Source organism: Acomys minous (genome assembly GCF_964271855.1).
Source record: "Acomys minous genome assembly, chromosome: 4".
NCBI classification, from domain to species: Eukaryota; Metazoa; Chordata; class Mammalia; order Rodentia; family Muridae; genus Acomys; species Acomys minous.
The window spans coordinates 42,499,734-42,521,762 of record NC_140486.1 but is presented as its reverse complement, the minus strand read 5'-3'; the positions used below and the strand labels follow the sequence as shown (position 1 = coordinate 42,521,762).

The 22,029-nt window shown below is 39.8% G+C and overlaps 1 protein-coding gene across 3 annotated transcripts in view; it reads right to left on the bottom strand.

Moving 5' to 3' along the window:
* Window positions 1-21,127, bottom strand: part of JAKMIP2 (janus kinase and microtubule interacting protein 2) — a 158,476-nt gene extending 137,349 nt beyond the window's left edge. For all 3 annotated transcript variants that reach the window (XM_084779101.1, XM_084779100.1, XM_084779104.1), the window contains exon 1: window positions 20,825-21,127. The gene's annotated coding sequence lies outside the window, so the exon portion shown is untranslated. The remainder of the gene's footprint in view (window positions 1-20,824) is intronic.
* Window positions 21,128-22,029: the final 902 nt, after the last annotated feature.

Below are 22,029 nucleotides of genomic sequence, written 5' to 3'. Positions count from 1 at the left end.
CAACTGTCCGTGATTAAGGATGTCAAAATATCAGTCTCTGGCCTCCATGGGTAGCACACATAGGCAAGTACAGCACACACATGCATACTACACACACACACACATACACACACACACTTGCACACACATGCATACTACACACACACACACATACACACACACACACTTGCACACACATGCATACTACACACACACACACATACACACACACACTTGCACACACATGCATACTACACACACACACATACACCCATGCATACTATACACACACACACACACACACACACACACACACACACACACACACACAAGGAGAGTGGCAATAATAATGAATCAGATTTTTAAATGTTTATGGTTTGGTTACTGTAATGCTGGGCACTATACAAACAGGCACTCAGTGTTTTATAGATACAGTGCTTTTGAATTTCTCCATTTTGTATCTGAAGCCTGCTAGGAGTGTTTTCTGTATCAATGAGCACTGCAGAGAGCCTGTGAGAGTTGGACTCAGGTACACCTTGACTTCATTAAGGATGCCTAGGATGGGTGACACACCGTGCTGTATTCCCAGAGGCTAGAGAGAAGGAGGCTTTCGGGGGCAGAGGAGCAAAGTGCCCAGATGAAGAGTGAAGTGTGAAAGCAGCACCAGGGCAGGCAGTGGTCCCCCAAGTGGGAGGCACTAGCTGTTCCATTGCTGCTGCTGCTTCCAGCTCTTTCCTTGGCTCTTCTATGGGGACTCAATAGCATGGCACCTCCAAACGTTGAGCTGCGGACTTGGATGGAAACACATTCACTTTCTGGATTTGAAATCAGTTCTCTGTCTCTCCATGGCACAGGTGCCCATTGTTGGACTACCCCACCTCTATCTTGTAAGACAAAAGAGCACACATCTTTTTCTTTTCTTTTTTTTTTAATTAATTTATTCTTGTTACATCTCAATAGTTATCCCATACCTTGTATCCTCCCATTCTTCCCTCCCTCCCATTTTCCCCTTATTCCCCTCTCCTATGACTGTTCCTGAGGGGGATTACCTCCCCCTGTATATGCTCATAGGGTATCAAGTCTCTTCTTGGTAACCTGCTGTCCTTCCTCTGAGTGCCACCAGGTTTTTTTTTTTATAGCAAGCTTTGAGTTCTATGATGCCATCATGAGGTTGTACTCTAATCCATGTTATTTCTGTCTATAGCTGCATCCTTTATTAATGCTGATACAACACTTTAAATGCAAGATGAAAGTGATGGCAGGTTTCTTCTGGTGTCTTTACCCTAGACTTTCAGATGTCCTTCTCACTGAGTTCCCGCAGGGCCTCTTCTATGTGTATGCTCATCCCTAGGGTCCCTTCTTGAAATGATGCCTGTCATGTTAGATGAGTACTTTATGCCCTCAGTGAACCTTCTCCAAATGAAATGTCATACTGGGCATGAGAGCCTCAATATATTTACAGCCTTCTGATAGTATTGATCATATATATAATAATCATAAATTATTTTCACCCAAGTATTTTGTCAGGGAGCAATTCTATAACAGGATAATTCCTAGGCCAAAGAAGTGTGTCTCTGTAAGACTTTTGAATACAACAATCAAGTTCATATCCACAGCCAGTCTGAAGATTTATACCGCTAGTACATAGCATGTGAAAAGGAGGTGTGTGTGTGTGTGTGTGCATATGTGTGTGTGTGTGTGTGTGTGTGTGTGTGTGTGTGTGTGTGTGTGTGTAACAGAGAGGGCATGTTTCAGGCCTCTGGCTATAAGAGCTGCCTTGCCTGCTACTGAATTCCACCTGAATCTGCAGAGCAAACAAGAGCTCTGAGAGGAAAGTGCAGGGTGAATAACTTGGGTAATGCTCCCTTCTTTCACATCTTCACTCTCTGCACTCTGAGTTACTCTCACTCAGCTGTTCACACTCCATCACTGCACTAGCTAGAATACAATTGAATCCAGCTGAAAGTGAAATCCAGTCCATTCCACTGACAAGCAGAAACATGGCAGCCCAAAGGACTGGGAGGAACTTGCAGGTTAATCTGGGGAGGCCAGGAGGCTCCTTTCCTGCAAGCTAACAGTTCAGTGAGGGCCTTTCCCTTCCCAGCATCCCTCCTGTCCCTGCCATCCAGTCCTTTCTGCTGTCTATAAGATGCTCTGTAGCCTAGAGGAGCTGTAGGCAATTAAATACCCATCATTACTTGCTCCATTGCTGCTCTGTGCCGGAATCCAGTAGCCAAAACTGGGTGCAGATTTTAATTTCAAAGTAGATGTGAATCTCAAATTGAAATAGAGAAAAAGTAGTTCTTCCTTAAGGAATGAAGGGAGCTTACCATGGTTCCTGGGACAGGGCAAGATAAATAATGTATTGGAGCCTTTGATGTTTAATAGTTTTGGGTGAGTAGGAAAATAGCACAGGAAAGTTATGGAAAGAAGAAAGAACTCTTAGCCCTAAACAAGAAAAGACAGCCCAAAGCAAGGTTTGGTTGGATTTAATACTGAATGCTATTGGGTTGTCACCACACTTACATGAAACAACGCAAGAGCATAGAAGGATAGAAAAATAGATAGCATTGTAACTGAGCCACCAATAGCATGGAGGGATGAAAACAAGGCAGAGGTGTCTCATTACAATCAGTTGTGTGGAGTGAGGGCTGTATCAAGGCCCTCTGTTCCCTAGTCACCTTGAATGAACAATACAGAAACACATAGCAGAGTGTGCGGCGGCACACAAAGTTCACTCCTCGCAATGGGTTTCCTTCCACTTTGGGAAGCAGGAAGAGAAATGTCAATCCTTAAGTGCCTTTTAATACAGATGAGAATAACAGTGACCAGAACAGCATGACAGTGTGACAGCTATCATAGGCATTCACATTAGAGGACATCTGAGTGGGTTGGACTGCTCCGCCAGGGAGATGCTCATCTAAGTGTGTGGCCACAGATACTAGGTATCTGGGGCAAATGACTTAGAAAAAGCCAGTGTAGGTGAGAAATTGAAACCAGGCAGGGTAGGCACAGGATGACAGAGCAAGTATATATATACATATATATATATATATATATATATATATATATGTATATATATATATATATATATATATATATATATAATGATCCTGAAGTAAACGATACCAAAAAAGGAGTGAAATTATTCAGCTCCTCTTTCCTTTGTATATACAGATACATTTTAAGTAGATATTCAAATACGTCTTTATTGAAATAGCAATGTATGCTCATAATAGAAGTATCAGAAAATAGCTAGAGTGACTAAAAAGGATTGCAGTGTGAGTATGCACTGAATATTCACCAAGAAGACAATAATGGCTTCTCAGAATTCATTTTGGGAACTAAGAAAAACATGAATGTGTCACCTTTTCAAAAAGATGACCCCAATATTAATCCGCATAATGATACACAGCGAGAGAATCGAGAAAGTCTGCTCTTTTCTATTGATCATGGTGACATAAGCTCTGTTGTCCCCTTGGTCTCACCCTATGGCTTTTCCTTCAGAATTTTCACACCTTTAATTCCGAGAGGGCAGTGTGGCTGCTAGACCTCATTTGCCTTGTACATTTATGAATGATCATTACATTAATTCACACCTAATTTTGAAATGCCACAAGAAGAAAAGCATCAACAAAAGTACCATTCAATTTAATGTTGAGGGGAGGATGATATTTATCATCCATTCCCAGTATACCTGGGGACCTTTCTAGGATGCTCACTCAGTTAAAGTTATCTTTAAAAGTTCTCTTTGGCTTGTTCTTTTCCTTACTAACCATATAATATGTATACATTGTGGACAATATAAGAGGCATGGACCTTAAGGAAAAGTAATCTCAAAGAAACAAAATTCAACTGTATTTATATCACCTGAATATTCTTTTCTTTTGTGAGTGTTTTCTCTGTTTGCACAGACAAGTGCATTGTAAGTGAGCACAGTGTTTTCAAATCTACATTTGTGTTCCAGGCATTCTGAGCATTTTTGCTGGCCACCGACATTTGCATATTCATTTGCATATCCAGTGATCCTCTTCAGAACACTCACAAGATACACCCCTCCTTGACGCTGTCTCACTGCTTGCCAGCATTGCAGCTAGTAAGTATAGCTGCACTTTGCAAACAGAGAGAGTAAATTGATATGCATCTTGAGCCATCCTCAGGCTCTGATTAGTTCCTCCTCGGGACTACAGTCCCCCCTTATTTTTTCCTGCTTCCTCCCACCTCAGTACCTTCGAGTAAATTGTAGGCTAGTGGGAGAATAAGTGGGCCCCACAAACAATCATGCTCACTGGAAATAACTGGAAAATAATAGGGGAAGTTATTGTAGAAGACTCAGGGCTTTTTCAATACACCGCCAAATCTGCCTACATGTTTGAAAGCAAAGAATTAGGAGATCCTCTGTGCATATTTTTTAAAAGTCTTTGCTTTCAGAATAAAAATTTAAGAAAACAGATGGTATTTTTTTTTCTGTCTTTTTACAAATAAAAACAAAAGTAGGGCTGGAGAGATGGCTCAGAGGTCAAGAGCACTTGTCTCTTCTTCTAAAAGTCCTGAGTTCAATTTCCAGTAACCTGTAATCTCTATAATGAGATCTGGTTCCCTCTTCTAGTGTAGGCACACATGTGGGCAAAGTACTGTAAAAATAATAAATAAATAAATCTTTTTTTTAAAAGTACATAAAAAACCAGAATGGATAGATTGTCTGCTCATTTTAGCCAATTAGCTCCCCAAATCCAAGAAACCCCAGTTGTGCCCTTTCACTGTCACACGCTCCGTCTTGACAATGCCACAGCTTGACCAGAACTTGGTACCTCAGCTTCAGCCACTGGGACAGGATCTTTGTCAAGTCAAGTGTCTGTGATTTTAAGAGACATTCTCCTTCTGAATATGACCTCAGTGTATGTGCATAGAAGTGACAGAAGGAAGGAGATGAACGTATCCTTTGATGTCTTCATGCAGGCAGAGTGATGCTTGCACTTTGATAAAAATATCACACATATGGCTAAGCTGGCTTCCCACCTGGCCTCTAAAAAGGGAAAGCTAGGTAGTGGCTCTTTGAATGTGCAAGCACAAATAGTCTGCAGGGCAGAGAAGGTGCTTTCCTCTGGGGCTGCATTTATGATAGGTACACAAGGTTGAGTGGAAAGAATACTTAAATAGGTCTCCTGTAAACTCTTAAGTAAGCTTGGTAAAACATCAGTGTTTCTGCCAACATGTTATTTACCTTGTCCGAGGAGGATGTGCTATCTCTGTGTTAAGGAGAGAAATAAGCTCAGTTCCTTTGAAGCATTGCATCGGCTAATTAGCCTGGTGTCTGCATTGTCGGCTGTGTTTAATATCTTGTTTGCTAAGCTGAGTTATACTGTTTTCTTTCTGTCTCCTTCTGCCCCTTTTGAATCTTCTTGTCTGTCTCTGCCCCCTCCTTTTCCCTCTGCCCATCCTTCCCTTCTCTTTTGTCCTTCATCTCTTTCTCTCCCTGCCTTTTCCTCCCTTTTCCTTCTGTCCTTATGTCTCTCTATCTCACTGTCTCTCAGTATTTCTGTGCTCTGTGTGTCTGTCTCTCTCCCTCTCCTTCCCCCTACAACAGACACACACACACACACACACACACACACACACACACACACACACATACACACATACACACACACACACACAGAGAGAGAGAGAGAGAGAGAGAGAGAGAGAGAGAGAGAGAGAGAGAGAGAGAGAGATCCAGTACTACTTGATTTCTGGAGAATGATGTATTTAAGAGAAAGGACAGCCAGAAACTGTGCTAGGCAACTACAAAAAAAGCTACAAACACAGACTTTTACATTGAGAAGAGCGATGTAGGTACCTTTACACAACAATTTTTGTTGTTGTTGTTGTTGCTGTTAGGCAGAAATAAGGAGTTTAAGGAATTTCAATTGGTTTTATAGGCTTCTGCTTCAGGGATGTTTGCAGAAAGACAGAAAAAGGTGGTCCATACTATCTAAAACTCAGGTTGGGGAGCTGAAAGTCACAAGTCAAAGAGGGAAACCAGCACCGGAAGAGCAAGAATGAGATCAATAAGCTTATTAAACACTCAGCGACCCTTTCCCCTCTGGGCTTCTGTTTTTCCTCGCTTTCTGCCTTACGCTTTCTGTGCTAAATGAAGAAAGCAAATAATAATGAGCGAGTCCCTTGACTGTGGCTGGAATCGATGTGTTTAATGTGCTTTCTGATAGTTACTGCTCATGTGTCCTCACCAGATTCGTGTGCAAGCAAGGGAGGACGCAAAGGAGGACATAACTTCAGAAAGTCATTCATAATTCTCCTCGCAGGGTGTGACACCCATCTCATTTCAGCCTCTCAGCCTGTGACAGTGCTTCACGAACGCTGAAAATTCAGAACATGGCAGGCAAGCCACCAGTGCTGCCAAGAGCTCTGTGTGGTGTCGCTGTGCTTTAGTTTAAATGCCACGTTCTGCATTGTTTCCTGAATAATGGCCGTTTGTGACTTGGTTCTGGGTAATGCTAAGGCAATGTGGTTTACAATTTCTACTCCCATTTGGCCCGGTAAATGGAATCTCCACAAACTCATCTTGTCTTTATTCACAGGCCTTGATAGTTGCTCCTTACCATGTTTTCTTGTCTGTGCTTTCATTCCCCATAGCTAATTTGCAGGTGTGCCTCTGTTCAGACAAAAGCATCCAGGTCTCTCAATTTTGGTGTCTAAATGCCTACTGCTTTTTGTACTTTGAGGTTATAGTCTGAATCATCCTTGCAGGCTCCCCATTCATTCCTTACTCTGCCTTAGAACGCATTGTTAGGTGATGAGACACTTTTAGATTCAATTTTTGTGCTTATTATACACCAGGAGCAGAAATCTTAGTTTCAACATTTAGTTGAAAATGTTCAAATATTTATCTCATCCATAAGTGAACAGGTTTACTAGGAGGACATGGGATAAGAAGACACTGCCTCTGTCAGAGCACTCTCCTCCCCGGACAGGCCTTCTTCCTGTCCCTTCATCTGCATGTTTCCTAAGCTGTGTGGTGGTGGGGTGGTGTAAAATCTCCATCTATGTCTCAGAACTCACAATCATGTATTCACAGCTAAAACAATCCTAAACAATAAAAGATCCTCCAGAGTAATCGCCATTCCTGATCTCAAGCGGTACTATAGAGCACCAGTAATTAAACTATCATGGTACCGGCACAGCAATAGGCTGGTGGATCAATGGAATCGAATCAAAGACCCAGAAATGAATCCACACACATATGGTCACTTGATTTTTGACAAAGAAGCCAAATCTATTCAATGGAAAAAGGATAGCATCTTCAACAAATGGCCCTGGTCTAACTGGATGTCTATATGTAGAAAAATGCAATAAGACCCATATTTGTCACCATGCACAAAACTCAAGTCCAAGTTGATTAAAGACCTCAACATAAAACCAGAGACTCTAAATCGGTTAGAAGAAAAAGTGGGAAAGAGCCTGGAACACATTGGCACAGGAGGCAACTTCCTGAACAGAACACCAACAGCCCAGGCCTTAAGGTCAACAATTAACAAGTGGGACCTCATGAGGCTGAAAAGCTTCTGTAAGGCAGGAGACACTGCCAAGAGAACAAAGTGACAGCCCCCAGACTGGGGAAAGATTTTCACCAACCCTACATCTGACAAAGGTCTAATATCCAAAATATATAAATAATTCAAGAAATTAAACACCACCCAAGCAAATAACCCAATTAAGAAATGGGGCTCAGAACTAAACAGAGAATTCTCAACAGAGGACTATCGAATGGCTGAGAAACACTTAAAGAAATGTTCAACGTCTTTAGTCATCAGAGAAATGCAAATCAAAACAACTCCAAGATTCCATCTTACACGCATCAGAATGGCTAAGATAAAAATTTCAAGTGACCCTACATGCTGGGGAGGATGTGGAGAAAAAGGAACACTCCTTCATTGCTGGTGGGAATGCAAACTTATACAACCACTCTGGAAATCTATCTGGCACTTTCTCAGAAAACTGGGACCAGGGCTTCCTCAAGACTCAGCTATTCCACTCCTTGGAATATACCCAGAAAATGCTCCACCACACAACAGGGATATATGCTCAACCATGTTCATAGCAGCTTTAATCATAATAGCCAGAACCTGGAAACAGCCTAAATGTCCCTCAGTAGAAGAATGGATAAAGAAACTGTGGTATATTTACACTATGGAATACTACTCAGCTATGAAAAAACCAAGGAAATTCCAAAATTTGTGGACAAATGGATGGAACTAGAAACAATTATACTGAGTGAGTTAACTCAGAAGCAGAAAGACTCACATGGTATATACTCACTTATAATTGGACACTAGCCCAAAAGGCATGTCCCATGAAAGTCTTCATTTACCAGGAGATTGGGATAGATGTGAGGACATCCCACTGGGACTCTAAGTAAGAGAAATATAGGAGGTGGGGAAATAGAAGGATCCAGATGATCTTAGAAACCTATAAGAAGAATATGGTAGTGGGTAGATCAGGGCCCAGGGGATCTGCTCAAATTATTGCGCTAATCAAGGGCAATACAAGTAGTAAACATTGAACTCCTACTCTGATCTAGCCAATGGACAGGACATTCTCCACAGTTATGTGGAGAGCAGGGACTATCTCTGACATGAACTCAGGTGCCCCATATTTGATGATCTCCTCTTCATGGGGAGGCCTGGTGGCACTCAGAGAAAGAATAAGCAGGCTACCAAGATGAGACTTGATAGCCTATGACCATAAAGTGTGGGAGGAGGTCCCTCTTGGTCTTAGACCTAGAGGAGTGGAATAGGGGGAAAGTGGGAGGAAGGGAGGAATGGGAGGATACAAGTGATGGGATAACAATTGAGTTGTTTTAAAAACTGATGTACTCACAGAGCTTTAAACAGTAGTACACCTTTGCACTGACCACTACCTGTAGTATCTTCTTATAAAAATTGGGACTAGCACAAATCCATGAGTATAAAACACAAATATTTAGAAGGCAGTTTTAAAACATGACCATCCGGAAAGTCAACATCCAAAGGCTGTCCTTTAGGGCATATGGCTTGCCTGGCCGTGGTTTTTGAGAATGTTTATAATACCAGGTATAATTTACTTTTGCTGTGGATGAAACCTTAAATCTAATTTAAAAGGTAGTTGGTTAACCTCATAAAGTCTTGCCACTAATCCACTAGCGGGCACATCTTGCCTGGCAGGTGGGTCTTATAGTATGTAGGACCACTTTGGGAAAGGCCACTGATGTGTTTTCTCCTCGGTCAGCCTGCATATCACCTTCTAGTAGTATAAAATCTAAACACAAGGAAGGGTTCCCTGGTCAGTTAAAGGTTGGTTTCTCTGTGTCTTGCAAATGAAATATGTGGTATTTCCATGTGACTGTGGGCACAACCCAGACCAACGACAACAGCCTGCACTATTCTGCGTGCCTCTCTGACCAGTGAGTCACAGGGAGGTAACCCATGCCTGTTACTGAGATTGCCATTTAATAAACTCATGTCTTCTGGGAGCAGCATGGTTCACTAATGTGGGACTTCTGTTCAAACTCCTACATGTTTTTGTATTAATAGCTTACAAGCTCATAGAACACTTAATGGCTTCTTGCTACAGCCTCAGTTTTGGTTACCCCTCCTTCCCTGTTCCTTGTCCTTGCCCCTCCCCCATCCTCACTTAACCAGTACTTTCCCCCTGCTCTTCCGGGTCATGTTGTGTTCTAACAAGTCCTCTCATATGTTTTTCTGAGTTTGCAAGGTTGCAGACTTCTAAGTAACTTCACACACACTTCACTTTGGCTAAGCTGTCCCCTGGCTCCTCGTTTCTCCATCCTCATCACTCTGCTACCTGTTTGAACCCTCTGCCCTCAGTTTACCCCATCTCTCCCTCCATTTCACCTATATCCTACTGTGCCCGCTTCTAACATGTTCCCCCTCACTTCGTGCCAAAAGTCCATTTCTAGTTTCCCAGATTAAATACATATTAAAGCAGAAAACAAGAGATGTGAGTGTACACATGGGGGGAGGGTCGGGGGGAAGGAGACATGCATATAATCAATAAATACACATTTTTTTTAAAAAAAGCCTCTAAAACTTGATTTTAACCAAGACTTAGATGGTCACAATGGGATTTTTATGCCAAGGGTCTAATAACAACTAACAACAACAAAAACAAAAACAAACAAAAACAATGACAACAAAACAAATATGACTCTAATAAGGAGGAGACTAGGCCAGGCGCAGTGGTGCACACCTGTAATCCCAGCACTTGGGAGGCCAGCCTGGTCTACAAAGCCAGCAGGGCAGTCAGAGCTACACAGAGAGACTCTGTCTTGAAAAAACAAAACAAACAAACAAACAAAACCCAAAAACAAAGGAGACTTAAAAGCTGAACAAAAATAAGAACTTTCAGTTTTAAATAATTTGGTATACAGAATATCATGTAAATTATATCACTGGAACTGAAGCTATGTTGGAAACAGGATCTTTTCCCTCAGAACTGTAAGAAGACACCTTGTGGGTGAACCTGGAGACTCTGGGTCCTGTCCCCTGCCTCACCAGAACTGTGGCTGTCCTTGGAACTCAGACCCGTGATCTAGGAAGAGTGAGATTTCCACTTTGATAATTCCTGCAAAGTTGTTCCATGCAGTCAAGTTCTTTACAAACTTTATAGACTTTAGTAATAAAATCTTTCATTTAGAATATTTATAAATCATAGAAAACACAAATTTAAAACTTATTACCTTACTTCCATCAATTAATTTCTGTTTAATATTTCAATTTATATTACACTTTTTAATGTGTGTTGGTACAGAATTTCTTCTTCTTTACAAAATTGGGATTAAATTTACCTTTTGATTTTTGAATTGGTCTTTAAGTTTAAAAGTTATATTTTACATGTTGTCCTAAATATCACTATGTATTTTCACTTTGATACAACATATTTAAGTAGTTCAACTGAATTCCCATTGTTATAGATCACAAGTAATTTGTCTTGTAGACCTGATCAGTATACAGTAACAAACAGTAAAGATAAGTAAATAAAAACATGAAAACACTCATTCTGTACAAACTCAAAAAGTAAGTGCTCAATAAATTTAATTTTATTCTCTCATTTGAGTAACTTAGAGGAAAGAGGTAATTTTCCTGATAGTATTTATTATATATGTTCAGACCATGCCTGTTACATTTATAAGTAAGAGGGCCATAGGTATCCTTGCCTGTTATTGGAATTAATTTATTTATTTGGATTATTCAGAATTTTCTAAAACATGGATCTCTGTTTTTTTCTTCCAGAGAGAGAGAATTTGAATCAATATGGCATCTGAAACAATCTTCAGAGAGACCCAGGGAGAGGTAATCTTTGTAAGAAGCCCATCTCCTCAACCATGTGACATCAAAATGTCCTTTTTTCTTAGTCACATGGCCTCTATACACATTAAGAATGTGGTTGCAACGGCACCATATGAACTGAGAATGAATCAATTCTGGTTAGATTACAGTTGGTTACGTAGTCAAAAACTGATGTTACAAAGCACAAATGTTATACAGAATAAAATGTTTTCAAAGTGTGCAGACTGTAGTGAAGGTTCAAGAAACACGTGAGGGTGACTGGTGGCTGGAGACACACACCTTACTACCTTGCAGGGTCTTTGGCTAAGTCATCTAGGCTTGGTTTTCTACTCTATAAATAGAAAAAAAAGTATATACCACCATCCAAAGAAAAGAGGCAAGATATCTGTAGTCAATTATATAGGCATGTTAGAACGCACCAGGTGTTTGTTTTTCTAACCTGACTTTGGACAATGGGTTCTTTCAAACCTAAGTGGGATAAAACTCGAAGGTCACAAAGAATCAGTACCCTCTGCTGCACGGTGATGCTCTTCGTCCCCTTATTTCTGAGTGTAGCAGCGCACCCACAGCTGTAAAGTGCAAATAATCTCACTTAAAAAGGCACAGAAAGGCAAATCATTTCTTCTATAGAAAATTAACCAGGGAGAGAACTTCTTTGCTAATGCCATTTTTAAAATCTAGGGTTTATTTTTAAATTATTTCTACAGTTTGAAAACCTGGATCAAAATATTGTAAATTCTAAGTATTATAGGCGATCTTACTAAAGTGAAGTTCTTTCAAAGTAAGAGGAAGATAAGGATCACTAGTAGACTATCATTTAACATATAAAAAGGTCTACGCTTGACACCAAGCACAAGGAGAGAGAGAGAGAGAGAGAGAGAGGGAGAGGGAGAGGGAGAGGGAGAGGGAGAGGGAGAGGGAGAGGGAGAGGGAGAGGGAGAGGGAGAGGGAGAGGGAGAGGGAGAGGGAGAGGGAGAGGGAGAGAGAGAGAGAGGGAGAGAGAGAGAGAGAGGGAGAGGGAGAGGGAGAGGGAGAGGGAGAGGGAGAGGGAGAGGGAGAGGGAGAGGGAGAGGGAGAGGGAGAGGAGAGAGAGAGAGAGAGAGAGAGAGAGAGAGAGAGAGAGAGAGAGAGAGATTAATCAAATAAAAGCCGCCTCTAATACAGCTGACACCCAAGTACCCTCTAACATACAAAATTCAACTCATTTAGCATTTAAACTATGCTAAGTAGGTACAGGAGCCAGTAGACTTGTTTGTTTGCCTTTTATTAGAGGGTCACTACATCAACACATCCCAGAAATTTCAATGTTTTCATAAATAGAATTACCTAGGAACTTCATAAGTAACGCAGCTTGGAGCACATCATATACATTCTTAAATATCCAAAATCCTATCTCTTTCTTGTCAGTGGTTAGCTAAATCCTCAAATTGTGAATTCTCGTGGGAACACCTTTCACAGGCTTTTAATACGTTCTCCATTTGTTAACATTATATAAAGAGTGATTGGGTCAGGAATGGATGTAGCTCAGTGAGTTCTTTTACAACAAACTGATCAACAATTGTGTGTGTGTGTGTGTGTGTGTGTGTGTGTGTGTGTGTGTGTGTGTGTAGTGGGGGGACTGGGGAGCGTTTGGACTCAATGCCTTACATATGGTCGGCCGTTATCTAACCACTGGTAGAATGACATCATAGGCTAGGTTTTGCAAAGTCACCCTCATTTTTAAAGTTTCAATGTTTCCATCGGTAATCTAGCCTTAAAATCCCAACCCTTGTTTTGGAAACTATGCTCAAATTGTTACCTTTGACCTTAGCACTCAATTGAGGGCCATGAGTATGGATCATCGATGGCTACAGAATGAGAATTCCTGTTTTTCATTTCGGAAGGTGTTTTTGTGTTTGAAACGCTGCACAGGCAAAGACTGTAATAAAGACTGTGAGTGAGAAACATTTGCTGGGTTGCCATTTGCAATGCGGTTATGCAGAGTAGGAGTTTCCAGGGGATAATAGTTCCAGTTTGAAGCAGAAGGCAGGATGAAAATACCACCTTTTCCACCTGATCCACATGCTCACAGGCTTTTGGACCATAATACCCGCAGCAAAAATTTCTTCTTGAAAATTATAGCAATGAGCTGGGGTTTTTGACGAGTTAGTGTCAAGCTAAAGTTTGTTAGATTTTGTTGTTTGTTTATATCTTAACTAGAATTCAATTCCAGGATTTTTAAGAATGACAGTAAACATCAAGACATTTAAATGCTTTTAAAAACCAAACCAAAAACCAAAAACCAAAAACCAAAAAACAAAAAAACAAAAACAAACAAAAACAAACAAAAACAAAAAAACCCAAAACACTGTTTCCTTAATTTTTGTTGTACTGTCAGGTGTCCTCCAATACAGATGGGTGGTCCCAATAGATGCTCTGTCTCCATGTCTACCTAGTATAACCTAATCTATTCCACGTCACTCTCATTATATTTCACTTCAAAATCTTCATGAACACAGAATGCTGCCTTTATTTATTTATGTTTTAACATGCATTTTTGTCTTGACTTGTTTTTTTTTAATGTGGATATGCAAGAATCATTTCTATATAATTGATGAATTTGGTTTAGCGGCTATCTAAAATAGCAGAAGAAATGTGAATGTGTATCACATCAGTAAATGCTAACAAAATAATTAAATTACTAACCTTATTTTAATCAATTATAACAAATTAAAAGGCCTCAATGCTGTCACATTCAACTTAAAAGTCAGTTTTCAAAGGGAAATAAAAGGAGCCACAGGAGTGTTGACCGCCTTTGTTATGCCACTGCTTACAGAGAACAATCTTTCATGGTGGATTACTAAATGCTATGCTTTGTAGCTTTAACAGTTTGATTTACTCTTTCAAAATCTTAACAGTGACCTGAGACAATTACTTGGTGTGAGTGCGATCTCTTTGGTTTTCACAGATTATTTATTTGGAGTGCTGGAGAAGGAATCCAGGGCCTCTTGCACGCTAAGCAAGTGCTCTTTCCCTTGGCATTACAGGTCTCATTAACAACAGGTGACCCCAAAGAGTCCATAGTGGACAGCTTTTCTGAAATCAAAAGCCTAAGACCTTTTAGGACACTTTCCAGTCTGCCAGCCAACAAGTCATTACTGAGCACACATGTGGCAAAGAGCACTTCATGAACCAGTGAACATGACATTTTAATCCATTGGCCTCAGAAAGTTTATACTCAGAAAGTGGATGGACAGCAACTATTTCTAAAATTATAGTGGTTGAGCTGTACTGTAAAGGGAGCAGTGTCCAGGGAACAACCCAGGTTAAACGCAGGAAGCCTCCAAACAGTTCTACATACAGTTCAGACTCAAAATACGGAAATTGTCCATTGACACTAGACTCTGAGTGTAGGAAGATTCAACCACTCTTTTTTTTTTTTTTTTTTTTTTGCAAAGGGTCAGAGTCAGAGAGCCAGATTTTCATTGGAAAACTTACATGCGTTTAATGAATGCAGTGAAAACGAAATGATAAATATGCATCTTGGCTTATTTTTCAGAGTCCGTGACAGCTGATATATGTTGTTTGAATATATCTCCACAAAACATTTGAACTGGTCACAAGGGTTGAAGCTATACTATGCATCACTATCACACTGAGGAAACTAACGTGACTCTGCAGGAGACTTCTAGGCCGAGTTCTTTAATTGTTGCTGATGCCTGTACTTCACGAATCTCCTAATGATTCAGGCAGGGCTTTATTTCACTGGCTTGGGTTTAACATTTATTCCTTATCCTAAGACAAAAGATGGCCACAGTTAATTTAACATTCACTGTTAAGATCCACTGGTAGGTAGGACGTAGGGCTAGTATTTCCTAGACTAGTACTTGCCTCACAGCTGTTGTAAATCAAGCAGGACCTACCCACCTGAGAAATATTTAAGACCAAAAAGTGTTATGACTCCTGAGTAGGAAAAGACAAAACAAAACAGATTGGATTATCAAAACATGCACAGAGATAGAAAATTTAACAGAGACTCATTGAAATGAAAAGATGGCCATCATGGATAAGGTAAAAGAAATATAAAATGATGTTTAGAGTATGGGTCACTTGTGAAATTATATGTCTGTTTTTGTGCCTACGTACATAGAGAAAAAAATGGAAAGTGAATGCTAACAGTAAATATTTCTTAATAGTTAGCTTACAGATTATTTTTATTTTCCTTTTATATGTTCCTGTATTTTCCCTTTACCATAAAAATATATAATTTTAAAGTGAATGAAATCACTGAAAGATAAAGTTAATTGTATTAGTGAAATGTGTCTTAAGTAGACTATCTTCATTGCAACCATCTCAGCTTTATTGCAGCTAATTCATTACAAAGGCTATTTCTCCCAAAGAGGCAGTTTTAGAAGCACAATTTGCTACTTGGCTACAGCTGAATTACCAACAGTCACATAAAATATAAGCCATATTATTAGTAACAGTAACAACAATAATAATAATAACAGAAAAGTCAGCCATGTGGTCAATTTCTATAATCCTAAAACCCAGAGTTTTGAGCCAGGATGCTAGCAATTTCTTGCTTTAAAAAATTATAAGATGTATTATTTTAAAATCCTGCAAATAAATAAACATTTCACACTACAATTAAATAGACTTGAAGTCTGCACAAGTCAGAAAATTTCTACACACAGTCAGAATGCAAACTATAGAAATGTACATTAAATATTACACTTTCAGTATCAAAAATATTTTATGTACTCATCCACCATCATAAACAAAATATCCACAACAGAATTGGAAAACAATCAGCTTTAAATCCTCTTTCATTACTCCTCCCATTGCCTGTATTCAGCCTTGTATTTAGGAGAGCAATTTCAAAGTTAGCCTGGATTGTGTAGCAAGTTCTAGTCTGACATGGACTAAGTAGCAAAAGACCATCTCACACAAAAAAAGTGTGCATATATATTTATATATGTTCATATATACATGTTTACATAAATATTCATATATACTATATATACACACTAGAAGGCTTTTGAAGAAAATTTTTGGCATTTAATTTCTTGAAATGTATAAAGATCTTATCTAAGAAAATACCAGAATTATCAAACTTAGGATCACTCATTTTGTAATAGATTACCATATTTTTTTATTTTATTTTAAGAACAAATAGGTAGAAGGATTCATAGGCAAAACGGCACAACTGTTCTTAAGGCCCAGGGCCCAGGGGAATGTTAATTTGGTCCCAAGTGCAAAGAAAACAATGTCACTTCCCAGTCTCTACGTAGAAACCAAAGCAGCACCTCGTCACAAAATAAGTGCGTATTAGTCTAGTGAAAGCCTGACTTTCTCCTGGCGAACGCCTCTGTGCATCTGTGAATTACCAAGAAGCTCAGATTTGTCTCCAAAATATATTAGTGTCATCTTTTCTTTTTCTTTTTCTTTTTAAAATATCCTATACACACTTAATTTATTTGTAAAATCGCTGTTATTAGAAGCCAATTTAGAGTGCCTGGAATATTAAAATCTAAATCCAAGTAAAATGAGGCACACAACACATATTCACTGTGATTTATATTACAAGTCAAGTCTTCAAGTTCATTTGTTAAGTTTTCTAACACGAAGATTTGTAATCATAAGACTTGGGATGTAACCCTTGTTTGATGGTTTACTAAACACACGAACAAGTTTAGCTTCTCCAAATCAATTTTCACTTATTAAAATCAATCAAAACAACAAAAAGCCCTTTCTGACACAATAGACAGTTGGAACTTAAAATTAAAGTGACTTTGAGACATATAAAGCATTATATTAACATAAGGTGCATTGGTAATTCAAATAGTAACTGTATTATTTCATTGTTAACTGCTGCACATGTGTGAAACTTATATCCTCCAAGGAAAGTTTATACTGCTAGTATATGCAAATTCTGCTAATCAGACAAGAGCTCTACAAATAGTTGTTAATAAGTTGATTAGCTCACTCAGTTTGAAAATACATTTTAATTAATGGAATAATTGAGGCATGTGTAAATGGGGATTGTTGTTAACTGATCTCTCGGAGTGAAAAGCAAATATAAATCTAGTTTATTTATTTCTTTGCTAAGTAACATTGAAACTTCCAAGATAAATTTGATTTCTTTTAAGCTCTTACTTTAAGAGTAAAAAAAACAAAACAAAACAAAAAAACATGCCTGGCATGGTGGCTAGTGCACGCCTTTAATCCCAGCAGAGGCAGCCAGATCACTGTGAGTTCAAGGCCAGCCTGGTCTACAAAGTAAGTCCAGGACAACCAAGGATACACAGAGAAACTCGCTCTTGAAAAACCAAAGAAAAAGAAAAAAAGCATTAAACTTTTTAGGAATTAATATGAGAACCATTGGAAATAGCTTTCAGTCTCAAATATAAACTTTCAACTGCAGAAGGAGACTCACAGCATGAAATCAAAATTACAGAACGTTCTGAGGTCATTGGAAGAGACTGGAGACATCACACCATAGAGCAGAGAACAAAATGTGAGCCCTAATTATAACAAGTTTTAATAAAGGCTTACATACCAATAAAAATCTTTAACTCTAATAGCCCAACAAGAGTGGTACTTTCAAGACATAGTTTGAGCAAAAGACAATAAGCTTTTCCTCCATACTCCCTTGAAACAATAAATTGTATACAGTCTTCATACAATTTTTTTCTAACACCAACTTGGCTCTTGAATTATTCTGTATCTAGACCCCACTAAGAAATACTACAGTTTTCAAGTCAGCCATACAATGGAGAGTCATTTCAATACAACTATTTGACATTACTCTCCATGACTTTGCTGATAAGCAAAGATACGGCATGCAAATCCCTGCATCCTGTTAAGACTACATAAAAATTTTTTTTCCAGCTAGACGACCAATCACTTTCTTCTAAAGTATCTAGATTTGGTAATTAGACGCACATTACAAAGTGGAGGCCACATTCGCAAATGTCAGCGTGTCCAACGCTAAACAGCTAGTCTGAACTCTTCAAAGGATAATTTACTCATCTAGTAAGATAAGCATGTTTTGGGGAAGAAGTAACATCCGTGCCAGACAAGCACATCTCTAGACCATAGCTTGTAGCCTTTGATGACAGAAGAGCACGTGTGAGTACCCACAGCTGCTGTGAAGAATGCCTTATACAGCTACCCTTAATTCTTTCTGTGAAGCTGAAGCCAATTGATCAGATCCCTGGTTCCAAAAAGCAACACTTGCCAATGTCCTGCATAAAAGTAGGAACTTATATGAAACAAACGATGGCTATACCTCAGTTTTCTCTCCTCCAGAGTTAATAGGTCTAGTTTATTTGTCCCTCTATAGGGTCTGGGCCAGTAATTGAATGTGATTACCAACAGGGAGTCTCCTAAGCCGTGACCTATGGTGATGGGCTTCTGTTCAACCTGTACAAACTTTGCCTGTAAAAACCACATCCAAATCCAGTAGAAAGAAAGCAAAGAAAAGTGCCAGGCTACCTGTTTTCCATTTGTGAAACAAGTCCAGCTATTATATTGCATGTTTTAATTTTTTAAATTTGACTGAAGTTATACTTGAAATTTTATTTTAGGAAATCAAAAGTTACCTTTAACAACACAGTGTAAAATGTGGTATAAATCTTTTTTTACAATGATATACAAGCCCAGTACCTCCTTCCTTGACCTACTTTATACAGTTGTTATAATTAGGCACATGGTATCAAGAGTTTAGACTTGTGAATGCACGTAATACATAAGCATATTAAATAAGACACTAAATATTATTCCTATCTATAAACCAAATAAAATAATTCTCAGAAAAATAAAACTAAAATCCAATGGTATGAAAAATTATAAATTAGAGATGTGTAAAATAAAATGAAATATTAATATGAAAAGAATCTTATTTTGCATTGCAAAATACGATCTCAGTGGCAGTGATGATGGGAGAGATGGTAGATACAATTCATATATTTGATACACATAATATCAATACACTTTTACCTGAAAGGATTTTTCTGGCTTTAGTTCAATGAAATCCATTATCCTAGGTGGTAATGGAGCCCTGTATGTTCCTGTCTCGGGCATCTTTAGTCTCCTGAGCTGCCTTAAAGCCTTAGCATAGTAAAAGGTCAAGGAGATACCAGTAAGCATTTATAAACTACAATCGCTCCCATTTCAGCTACAAGCCACATTCTCCTGCCAAGCTTTGCTCGTTCCTGTTCATTTCATTGTATGAGCAGAATGATTCGGAAATGGCTAGCCTGGGGTCCTTGAGAACACTTAGGTCTCTAAAACCGTCCTACTTCCCTACTTAATCATGTACAGGAGCCATCCAAGAACAGAACACTTGAGCGAACTATAAAATGGTGGTGGGCACTGAAGGAATGAACAACAGATATCAACACAATTAAACAAAACGAATGTCTCTCACCTGCCAGCTCAGCTGTGCTGTCTGAAACAACATGCCATACAGACATGATAAGGATGGATCAGAATTTCAAGAAAACTGACCCTTTTCAACGTTCATTTGAGAAGATGCAATATGCTAAATAATATTCCAAGCCACCTCCCTTGCCTATCATTGCAAATTTGGGGCCCTCAACATAGGCCCACAAACCCAATTAAAAATAACCATGCTATGAATTGGCATATAGTTCTCTAGCGATAGGCATCTGTCCTAATTGGCCACAATGAGCCTAAGGGACAATAACAAGAATAAATGTCACATTAATCCAAATGAAGCCAATGAGTAATAATACAAACCAGGAGTACGGCTCCTAAAACATGCAATTACTTCCAAGAAAGCAAAGGCGTCAGTAACCCATAAACATGATAGCAAACCAAGCATGCTGTGCATATAAATAACGCCCCATAAATGTAACACACCTGCAAAGTAACATGTGCACATAGCACATGCGACGTGTATGTAGATGTGTATGTTCACAGTTAAATACATCCTGAAAAAAGAAACTCTGGATCCCGGAAACAGTTTTTCAACAAGAATATGTTAAAGTGTGAAGCAGAATGCCTAATTCTGGGGCCGTCTTAGCACTAGAGCAAATAGGTAAAACCACCTTATAATTAGGCCAACAAGGTTGAGACACCAAATGTGTTTTTGAAGGAAGGCCCAGCCGTGTTTGTGAGACCTGCAAACGGAACGGTTGCTTTCAACTACATCCTCTTCTTGCTAGCTTCTTTCCATCCCCCCTATTTTGTTGCTAAGCTTGAGAGGAAAGAAATCCGGCGGTTCAGTTGGTATTCTTAGCCAGTTTGTGATAAAAATCAAAAACATCATCCCCCACCCCCACCCCACCCCCAAACACAAGCAGATGCCTTCTCACTTCTCTGCCCGACAACCTTCCGCTCTCTCCATCCTCATCTCTGTCTCCACACCCCCAGCCTCCTTCCTAGTCTGAGATACGCGAGTCATTGTTTAGGTGTAGGCCACAGATGTATACACAAGTCACTTAATAACCAGCTAGATCAAGAAGGTAGCCCCTCTACCTCCTACTCACCATGTTGTGGCCAGGAGAAGATGCTTAAAGGAGGGAGAGCTGCAAACTGAATCCATTTTCCTTGTGACCGGGTCGGATGCCGCCTCTAAACCCAACATCAGCAGCGGCTGCCGGGATTTTTTTTCCCCTCCCTCTCTGGTTGGCGATGGTGCGATAGGAACCACCCTTTCCAGATCCACTAGAGTACCAGCAGTCGAGGCGGCGGCGACAGCAGCAGCATCTCTTGAGCCTCCTCCCTCCTGGAGGATGGTGTGAGCTCAGAATCAGCCAGGAACTTGCAGCAGACACCTCCTCAGGCTCCTCCTTCCCTCCCCCACCCCCACAGCCCCACCCCTGCTGCGGTAGAAGCAGCCGGCCCGGCAGCTGCTGGTTGCCATGGCAATAGCCAATTGCAAGTGGCAAGCTAAGGGGGAGGGGAGAGGAGCTAAGCAAGCTGCAGGGGCTGGAGTAAAACTCACTCTCTGCCTCTGCGATGCTCTTGGTCTCTCCTAACATAAGTTCCAGGTGGTTTTGAGAGGTACCAAGGGTGAAAGGGCGCCAGGAAAGAAGAGTTAAAGGTGAATCCAAGTTATAGATAGAAATATACCAAACAGTCTAGCATTTTTTGTATTGTCTATAGATTTTAGATAAAATGTATTCTTTTCTATTGGAAGAAATAAATGAGAAAGTTATGTAGAGTGTTGGGAGATTGTTATTACTCCAAAGTTGGGCATCCCGGGTACCATCTTTTGCTCAATGCCACTCAAGGTTGTTAATTTAAAAAACAAAGAAAACTGCTGCACTTTGCAATAAACTAAGTGCCTGCTACGTTCCTGTACATGTGGTCCAGTTCGTTCTCAGATCATTTGGCTTCACTGTTTCTCCAGCTTATCTTCTGAAATGGACTTTGGCGATATTGACACTCGCCCGAGGAAAAGGAAGTTGGAACAAAACAAACCGGAAATACTTAACGAACAGCTAAGGTTCTCGGCAGCACTAGACAGTGGACAGTTCCAAATTTATCTGGCTTCAGACTCCTCCTGGAGCAGACATTATTCGCAAGTAATGGGTGCCCTTTCGGAGTTCCAAAGCAAGCTGGCAGTCAGGGAGGAAAGTAGGGAAAAAGCAGGGGAATTTGCAGTGTTGAGTTCTGTTTCTAGCCATAAATTATAAATGGCACTAGAACTGGTCTCAGGCAGTCATTGTAAAGATTGATTGAGATAATG